The following is a 10489-nucleotide window of genomic DNA, read 5'->3' as shown; positions in this document are numbered from 1 at the left end:
GGAGAAAACAGAGTGAAACCTAAAAATTAAAACTGTTACTGCCAACGAACGGTTTAACCTAGAAGAACGAAATTTGGTGAGCCAAGTGGGATTGCGGTACTGATCATTACCTGAAAGTGTCATCAAGATTGGGTGAAAAAATGTGTGCTGAGATTTCAGGAATCTCGTAGTTTTTTGGAAGCTTGGCAATCCCTTTCCATGAAAGTGATTTGCGCTGGCCTCTGCTTAGGGCTACATCAATAGAAAACAAACCATAGAGATAGAACTTGGAAATACTTTATTGTGTCAAGATTCAAAGAGCTAGCACAAACCGTGTTTGATTTAGAGTTCTAACTACATGTATCCATATAGGAGAAAACAGAGTGAAACCTAAAAATTAAAACTGTTACTGCCAACGAACGGTTTAACCTAGAAGAACGAAATTTGGTGAGCCAAGTGGGATTGCGGTACTGATCATTACCTGAAAGTGTCATCAAGATTGGTTGAAAAAATGTGTGCTGAGATTTCAGGAATCTCGTAGTTTTTTGGAAGCTTGGCAACCCCTTTCCATGAAAGTGATTTGCGCAGGTTTCTGCTTAGGGCTACATCAATAGGAAACAAACCATAGAGATAGTACTTGGAACTACTTTATTGTGTCAAGTTTCAAAGAGCTAGCACAAACCGTGTTTGATTTAGAGTTCCAACTACATGTATCCATATAGGAGAAAACACAGTGAAACCTAAAAATTAAAACTGTTACTGCCAACGAATGGTTTAACCTAGAAGAACGAAATTTGGTGAGCCAAGTGGGATTGGGGTACTGATCATTACCTGAAAGTGTCATCAAGATTGGGTGAAAAAATGTGTGCTGAGATTTCAGGAAACTCGTAGTTTTTTGGAAGCTTGGCAACCCCTTTCAATGAAAGTGATTTGCGCCAGTCTCTGCTTAGGGCTACATCAATAGGAAAGAAACCATAGAGATAGAACTTGGAACTACTTCATTGTGTCAAGTTTCAAAGAGCTAGCACAAACCGTGTTTGATTTAGAGTTCCATCTACATGTATCCATAGAGGAGAAAACAGAGTGAAACCTAATAATTAAAACAGTTACTGCCAACGAACGGTTTAACCTAGAAGAACGAAATTTGGTGAGTGAAGTGGGATTGGCGTACTGATCATTACCTGAAAGTGTCATCAAGATTGGGTGAAAAAATGTGTGCTGAGATTTCAGGAAACTCGTAGTTTTTTGGAAGCTTGGCAACCCTTTCCATGAAAGTGAATTGTGCCAGTCTCTGCTTAGGGCTACATCAATAGGAAACAAACCATAGAGATAGAACTTGGAACTACTTTATTTTGTCAAGTTTCAATGAGCTAGCACAAACCGTGTTTGATTTAGAGTTCCAACTACATGTATCCATATAGGTGAAAACAGAGTGAAACCTAAAAATTAAAACTGTTACTGCCAACGTACCGTTTAACCTGGAAGTACAAAATCTGGTGAGCCAAGTGGGATTGGGGTACTGATCATTACCTGAAAGTGTCATCAAGATTGGGTGAAAAAATGTGTGCTGAGATTTCAGGAAACTCGTAGTTTTTTGGAAGCTTGGCAACCCCTTTCCATGAAAGTGATTTGCGCCAGTCTCTGCTTAGGGCTACATCAATAGGAAACAAACCATAGAGATAGAACTTGGAACTACTCTATTGTGTCGTTTCAAAGAGCTAGCACAAACCTTGTTTGATTTAGAGTTCCAACTACATGTATCCATATAGGAGAAAACAGAGTGAAACCTAAAAATTAAAACTGTTACTGCCAACGAACGGTTTAACATAGAAGAACGAAATTTGGTGAGCCAAGTGGGATTGGGGTACTGATCATTACCTGAAAGTGTCATCAAGATTGGGTGAAAAAATGTGTGCTGAGATTTCAGGAAACTCGTAGTTTTTTGGAAGCTTGGCAACCCCTATCCATGAAAGTGATTTGCGCCAGTCTCTGCTTAGGGCTACATCAATAGGAAACAAACCATAGAGATAGAACTTGGAACTACTCTATTGTGTCGTTTCAAAGAGCTAGCACAAACCTTGTTTGATTTAGAGTTCCAACTACATGTATCCATATAGGAGAAAACAGAGTGAAACCTAAAAATTAAAACTGTTACTGCCAACGAACGGTTTAACCTAGAAGAACGAAATTTGGTGAGCCAAGTGGGATTGGGGTACTGATCATTACCTGAAAGTGTCATCAAGATTGGGTGAAAAAATGTGTGCTGAGATTTCAGGAAAATCGTAGTTTTTTGGAAGCTTGGCAACCTATTTCCATGAAAGTGATTTGCGCCAGTCTCTGCTTAGGGCTACATCAATAGGAAACAAACCAGAGAGATAGAACATGGAAATACTTTATTGTGTCAAGTTTCAAAGAGCTAGCACAAACCGTGTTTGATTTAGAGTTCCAACTACATGTATCCATATAGGAGAAAACAGAGTGAAACCTAAAATTAAAACTGTTACTGCCAACGGACGGTTTAAGCTAGAAGAACGAAATTTGGTGAGCGAAGTGGGAATGGCGTACTGATCATTACATGAAAGTGTCATCAAGATTGGGTGAAAAAATGTGTGGTGAGATTTCAGGAAACTCGTAGTTTTTTGGAAGCTTGGCAACCCCTTTCCATGAACGTGATTTGCGCCAGTCGCTGCTTAGGGCTACATCAATAGAAAACAAACCATAGAGAGAGAACTTGGAACTACTTTATTGTGTCAAGTTTCCAAGAGCTAGCACAAACCGTGTTTGATTTAGCGTTCCAACTATATGTATCCATATAGGAGAAAACAGAGTGAAACCTAAAATTAAAACTGTTACTGCCAACGAATGGTTTCACTTAGAAGAATGAAATTTGGTGAGCCAAGTGGGATTGGGGTACTAATCATTACCTGAATGTGTCATCAACGTTGGGTGAAAAAATGTGTGCAGAGATTTCAGGAAACTCGTAGTTTTTTGGAAGCTTGACAACCCATTTCCATGAAAGTGATTTGTGCCAGTCGCTGCTTAGGGCTACATCAATAGGAAACAAACCATAGAGATAGAACTTGGAACTACTTTATAGTGTCAAGTTTCAAAGAGCTAGCACAAACCTTGTTTGATTTAGAGTTCCAACTACATGTATCCATATAGGAGAAAACAGAGTGAAACCTAAAATTAAAACTCTTACTGCCAACGGACTGTTTAACCTAGAAGAACGAAATTTGGGGAGCCAAGTGGCTTTGGGGTACCGATCATTACCTGAAAGTGTCATCAAGATTGGGTGAAAAAATGTGTGCTGAGATTTCAGGAAACTCGTAGTTTTTTGGAAGCTTGGCAACCCTTTCCATGAAAGTGAATTGGGCCAGTCTCTGCTTAGGGCTACATCAATAGGAAACAAACCATAAAGATAGAACTTGGAACTACTTTATTTTGTCAAGTTTCAATGAGCTAGCACAAACCGTGTTTGATTTAGAGTTCCAACTACATGTATCCATATAGGCGAAAACAGAGTGAAACCTAAAAATTAAAACTGTTACTGCCAAAGAACCGTTTAACCTGGAAGTACAAAATCTGGTGAGCCAAGTGGGATTGGGGTACTGATCATTACCTGAAAGTGTCATCAAGATTGGGTGAAAAAATGTGTGCTGAGATTTCAGGAAACTCGTAGTTTTTTGGAAGCTTGGCAACCCCTTTCCATGAAAGTGATTTGTACCGGTCTCTGCTTAGGGCTACATAAATAGGAAACAAACCATAGAGATAGAACTTGGAACTACTCTATTGTGTCGTTTCAAAGAGCTAGCACAAACCTTGTTTGATTTAGAGTTCCAACTACATGTATCCATATAGGAGAAAACAGAGTGAAACCTAAAAATTAAAACTGTTACTGCCAACGAACGGTTTAACCTAGAAGAACGAAATTTAGTGAGCCAAGTGGGATTGGGGTACTGATCATTACCTGAAAGTGTCATCAAGATTGGGTGAAAAAATGTGTGCTGGGATTTCAGGAAACTAGTAGTTTTTTGGAAGCTTGGCAACCCCTTTCCATGAAAGTGATTTGCGCCAGTCTCTGCTTAGGGCTACATCAATAGGAAAAAAACCATAGAGATAGAACTTGGAACTACTTTATTGTGTCAAGTTTCAAAGAGCTAGCCAAAGCGTGTTTGATTTAGAGTTCCAACTACATGTATCCATATAGGAGAAAACAGAGTGAAACCTAAAATTAAAACTGTTACTGCCAAGGAACTGTTTAACCTAGAAGAACGAAATTTGGTGAGCCAAGTGGGATTGGGGTACTGATCATTACCTGAAAGTGTCATCAACATTGGGTGAAAAAATGTGTTCTGAGATTTCAGGAAACTCGTAGTTTTTTGGAAGCTTAGCAACCCCTTTCCATGAAAGTGATTTGCGCCAGTCACTGCTTAGGGCTACATCAATAGGAAACAAACCGTAGAGATAGAACTTGGAACTACTTTATTGTGTCAAGTTTCAAAGAGCTACCACAAACCGTGTTTGATTTAGAGTTCCAACTACATGTATCCATATAGGAGAAAACAGAGTGAAACCTAAAATTAAAACTGTTACTGCCAACGGACGATTTAACCTAGAAGAAAGAAATTTGGTGAGCCAAGTGGCTTTGGGGTACTGATCACTACCTGAAAGTGTTATCAAGATTGGGTGAAAAAATATGTGCTGAGATTTCAGGAAACTCGTAGTTTTTTGGAAGCTTGGCAACCCCTTTCCATGAAAGTGATTTGCGCCAGTCTCTGCTTAGGGCTACATCAATAGGAAACAAACCATAGAGATAGAACTTGGAACTACTCTATTGTGTCATTTCAAAGAGCTAGCACAAACCGTGTTCGATTTAGAGTTCCAACTACATGTATCCATGTAGGAGAAAACAGAGAGAAACCTAAAAATTAAAACTGTTACTGCCAATGAACGGTTTAACCTAGAAGAACGAAATTTGGTGAGACAAGTGGGATTGGGGTACTGATCATTACCTGAAAGTGCCATCAAGATTGGGTGAAAAAATGTGTGCTGAGATTTCAGGAAAATCGTAGTTTTTTGGAAGCTTGGCAACCTATTTCCATGAAAGTGATTTGCGCCAGTCTCTGCTTAGGGCTACATCAATAGGAAACAAACCAGAGAGTTAGAACTTGGAACTACTTTATTGTGTCAAGTTTCAAAGAGCTAGTACAAACCTTGTTTGATTTAGAGTTCCAAATACATGTATCCATATAGGAGAAAACAGAGTGAAACCTAAAAATTAAAACTGTTACAGTCAACGAATGGTTAAAACTAGAAGAATGAAATTTGGTGAGCCAAGTGGGATTGGGGTACTGATCATTACCAGAAAGTGTCATCAAGATTGGGAGAAAAAATATGTGCTGAGATTTCAGGAATCTCGTAGTTTTTTGGAAGCTTGGCAACCCCTTTCCATGAAAGTGATTTGCGCCGGCCTCTGCTTAGGGCTACATAAATAGAAAACAAACCATAGAGATAGAACTTGGACATACTTTATTGTGTCAAGATTCAAAGAGCTTCCACAAACCGTGTTTGATTTAGAGTTCCAACTACATGTATCCATATAGGAGAAAACAGAATGAAACCTAAAATTAAAACTGTTACTGCCAACGAATGGTTTCACTTAGAAGAATGAAATTTGGTGAGCCAAGTGGGATTGGGGTACTGATCATTACCTGAATGTGTCATCAACATTGGGTGAAAAAAGTGTGCTGAGATTTCAGGAAACTCGTAGTTTTTTGGAAGCTTGGGAACCCCTTTCCATGAAAGTGATTTGTACCGGTCTCTGCTTAGGGCTACATAAATAGGAAACAAACCATAGAGATAGAACTTGGAACTACTCTATTTTGTCGTTTCAAAGAGCTAGCACAAACCTTGTTTGATTTAGAGTTCCAACTACATGTATCCATATAGGAGAAAACAGAGTGAAACCTAAAAATTAAAACTGTTACTGCCAACGAACGGTTTAACCTAGAAGAACGAAATTTGGTGAGCCAAGTGGGATTGGGGTACTGATCATTACCTGAAAGTGTCATCAAGATTGGGTGAAAAAATGTGTGCTGAGATTTTGGCAACCCGTTTCCATGAAAGTGATTTGCTTCGGTCTCTGCTTAGGGCTACGTCAATAGGAAACAAACCATAGAAATAGAACTTGGAACTACTTTATTGTGTCAAGTTTCAAAGAGCTAGCACAAACCGTCTTTGATTTAGAGTCCCAACTACATGTATACATATAGGAGAAAACAGAGTGAAACCTAAAAATTAAAACTGTTACTGCCAACGAACGGTTTAACCTAGAAGAATGAAATTTGGTGAGCCAAGTGGGATTGGGGTACTGATCATTACCTGAAAGTGTCATCAAGATTGGGTCAAAAAATGTGTGCTGAGATTTCAGGAAACTCTTGGTTTTTTTGGAAGCTTGTCAACCCCTTTCCATGAAAGTGATTTGCGGTGGTCTCTGCTTAGGGCTACATCAATAGGAAAAAAATCGTAGAGATAGAACATGGAACTACTTTATTGTGTCAAGTTTCAAAGAGCTACCACAAACCGTGTTTGATTTAGAGTTCCAACTACATGTATCCATATAGGAGAAAACAGAGTGAAACCTAAAATTAAAACTGTTACTGCCAAAGACGGTTTAACCTAGAAGAACAAAATTTGGTGAGCCAAGTGGCTTTGGGGTACTGATCATTATCTGAAAGTGTTATCAAGATTGGGTGAAAAAATGTGTGCTGAGATTTCAGGAAACTCGTAGTTTTTTGGAAGCTTGGCAACCCCTTTCCATGAAAGTGATTTGCGCCAGTCTCTGCTTAGGGCTACATCAATAGGAAACGAACCATAGAGATAGAACTTGGAACGACTCTATTGTGTCATTTCAAAGAGCTAGCACAAACCGTGTTTGATTTAGAGTTCCAACTACATGTATCCATATAGGAGAAAACAGAGAGACCTAAAAATTAAAACTGTTACTGCCAATGAACGGTTTAACCTAGGAGAACGAAATTTGGTGAGCCAAGTGGGATTGGGGTACTCATCATTACCTGAAAGTGTCATCAAGATTGGGTGAAAAAATGTGTGCTGAAATTTCAGGAAACTAGTAGTTTTTTGGAAGCTTGGCAACCCCTTTCCATGAAAGTGATTTGTGCCAGTCTCTGCTTAGGGCTACATCAATAGGAAAGAAACCATAGAGATAGAACTTGAAACTACTTTATTGTGTCAAGTTTCAAAGAGCTAGCACAAACCGTGTTTGATTTAGAGTTCCATCTACATGTATCCATAGAGGAGAAAACAGAGTGAAACCTAATAATTAAAACTGTTACTGCCAACGAACGGTTTAACCTAGAAGAACGAAATTTGGTGAGCGAAGTGGGAATGGTGTACTGATCATTACCTAAAAGTGTCATCAAGATTGGGTGAAAAAATGTGCGCTGAGATTTCAGGAAACTCGTAGTTTTTGGAAGCTTGGCAACCCCTTTCCATGAAAGTGATTTGCGCCAGTCGCTGCTTAGGGCTACATCAATAGGAAACAAACCATAGAGATAGAACTTGGAACTACTTTATTGTGTCAAGTTTCCAAGAGCTAGCACAAACCGTGTTTGATTTAGAGTTCCAACTATATGTATCCATATAGGAGAAAACAGAGTGAAACCTAAAATTAAAACTGTTACTGCCAACGAATGGTTTCACTTAGAAGAACGAAATTTGGTGAGCCAAGTGGGATTGGGGTACTGATCATTACCTGAATGTGTCATCAACATTGGGTGAAAAAATGTGTGCAGAGATTTCAGGAAACTCGTAGTTTTTTGGAAGCTTGGCAACCCCTTTCCATGAAAGTGATTTGCGCCAGTCGCTGCTTACGGCTACATCAATAGGAAACAAACCATAGAGATAGAACTTGGAACTACTTTATTGTGTCAAGTTTCAAAGAGCTAGCACAAACCGTGTTTGATTTAGAGTTCCAACTACATGTATCCATATAGGAGAAAACAGAGTGAAACCTAAAATTTAAACTCTTACTGCCAACAGACGGATTAACCTAGAAGAACGAAATTTGGAGAGCCAAGTGGCTTTGGGGTACTGATCATTACCTGAAAGTGTCATCAAGATTGGGTGAAAAAATGTGTGCTGAGATTTCAGGAAACTCGTAGTTTTTTGGAAGCTTGGCAACCCTTTCCATGAAAGTGAATTGCGCCAGTCTCTGCTTAGGGCTACATCAATAGGAAACAAACCATAGAGATAGAACTTGGAACTACTTTATTTTGTCAAGTTTCAATGAGCTAGCACAAACCGTGTTTGATTTAGAGTTCCAACTACCTGTATCCATATAGGCGAAAACAGAGTGAAACCTAAAAATTAAAACTGTTACTGCCAACGAACCGTTTAACCTGGAAGTACAAAATCTGGTGAGCCAAGTGGGATTGGGGTACTGATCATTACCTGAAAGTGTCATCAAGATTGGGTGAAAAAATGTGTGCTGAGATTTCAGGAAACTCGTACTTTTTTGGAAGCTTGGCAACCCCTTTCCATGAAAGTGATTTGTACCGGTCTCTGCTTAGGGCTACATAAATAGGAAACAAACCATAGAGATAGAACTTGGAACTACTCTATTGTGCCGTTTCAAAGAGCTAGCACAAACCTTGTTTGATTTAGAGTTCCAACTACATGTATCCATATAGGAGAAAACAGAGTGAAACCTAAAAATTAAAACTGTTACTGCCAACGAACGGTTTAACCTAGAAGAACGAAATTTGGTGAGCCAAGTGGGATTGGGGTACTGATCATTACCTGAAAGTGTCATCAAGATTGGGTGAAAAAATGTGTGCTGAGATTTCAGGAAACTCGTAGTTTTTTGGAAGCTTGGCAACCCCTTTCCATGAAAGTGATTTGCGCCAGTCTCTGCTTAGGGCTACATCAATAGGAAACAAACCATAGAGATAGAACTTGGAACTACTTTATTGTGTCAAGTTTCAAAGAGCTAGCCAAAGCGTGTTTGATTTAGAGTTCCAACTACATGTATCCATATAGGAGAAAACAGAGTGAAACCTAAAATTAAAACTGTTACTGCCAACGGACATTTAAACCTAGAAGAACGAAATTTGGTGAGCCAAGTGGCTTTGGGGTACTGATCATTACCTGAAAGTGTTATCAAGATTGGGTGAAAAAATTTGTGCTGAGATTTCAGGAAACTCGTAGTTTTTTGGAAGCTTGGCAACCCCTTTCCATGAAAGTGATTTGCGCCAGTCTCTCCTTAGGGCTACATCAATAGGAAACAAACCATAGAGATAGAACTTGGAACTACTCTATTGTGTCATTTCAAAGAGCTAGCACAAACCGTGTTTGATTTAGAGTTCCAAATACATGTATCCATATAGGAGAAAACAGAGAGACCTAAAAATTAAAACTGTTACTGCCAATGAACGGTTTAACCTAGGAGAACGAAATTTGGTGAGCCAAGTGGGATTGGGGTACTCATCATTACCTGAAAGTGTCATCAAGATTGGGTGAAAAAATGTGTGCTGAAATTTCAGGAAACTAGTAGTTTTTTGGAAGCTTGGCAACCCCTTTCCATGAAAGTGATTTGTGCCAGTCTCTGCTTAGGGCTACATCAATAGGAAAGAAACCATAGAGATAGAACTTGAAACTACTTTATTGTGTCAAGTTTCAAAGAGCGAGCACAAACCGTGTTTGATTTAGAGTTCCATCTACATGTATCCATAGAGGAGAAAACAGAGTGAAACCTAATAATTAAAACTGTTACTGCCAACGAACGGTTTAACCTAGAAGAACGAAATTTGGTGAGCGAAGTGGGAATGGTGTACTGATCATTACCTAAAAGTGTCATCAAGATTGGGTGAAAAAATGTGCGCTGAGATTTCAGGAAACTCGTAGTTTTTGGAAGCTTGGCAACCCCTTTCCATGAAAGTGATTTGCGCCAGTCGCTGCTTAGGGCTACATCAATAGGAAACAAACCATAGAGATAGAACTTGGAACTACTTTATTGTGTCAAGTTTCCAAGAGCTAGCACAAACCGTGTTTGATTTAGAGTTCCAACTATATGTATCCATATAGGAGAAAACAGAGTGAAACCTAAAATTAAAACTGTTACTGCCAACGAATGGTTTCACTTAGAAGAACGAAATTTGGTGAGCCAAGTGGGATTGGGGTACTGATCATTACCTGAATGTGTCATCAACATTGGGTGAAAAAATGTGTGCAGAGATTTCAGGAAACTCGTAGTTTTTTGGAAGCTTGGCAACCCCTTTCCATGAAAGTGATTTGCGCCAGTCGCTGCTTACGGCTACATCAATAGGAAACAAACCATAGAGATAGAACTTGGAACTACTTTATTGTGTCAAGTTTCAAAGAGCTAGCACAAACCGTGTTTGATTTAGAGTTCCAACTACATGTATCCATATAGGAGAAAACAGAGTGAAACCTAAAATTAAAACTCTTACTGCCAACAGACGGATTA

The sequence above is a fragment of the Spermophilus citellus genome (genome assembly GCF_964194105.1).
Source record: "Spermophilus citellus genome assembly, chromosome: 4".
Lineage (NCBI taxonomy): Eukaryota > Metazoa > Chordata > Mammalia > Rodentia > Sciuridae > Spermophilus > Spermophilus citellus.
This window is presented reverse-complemented; position numbering follows the sequence as displayed.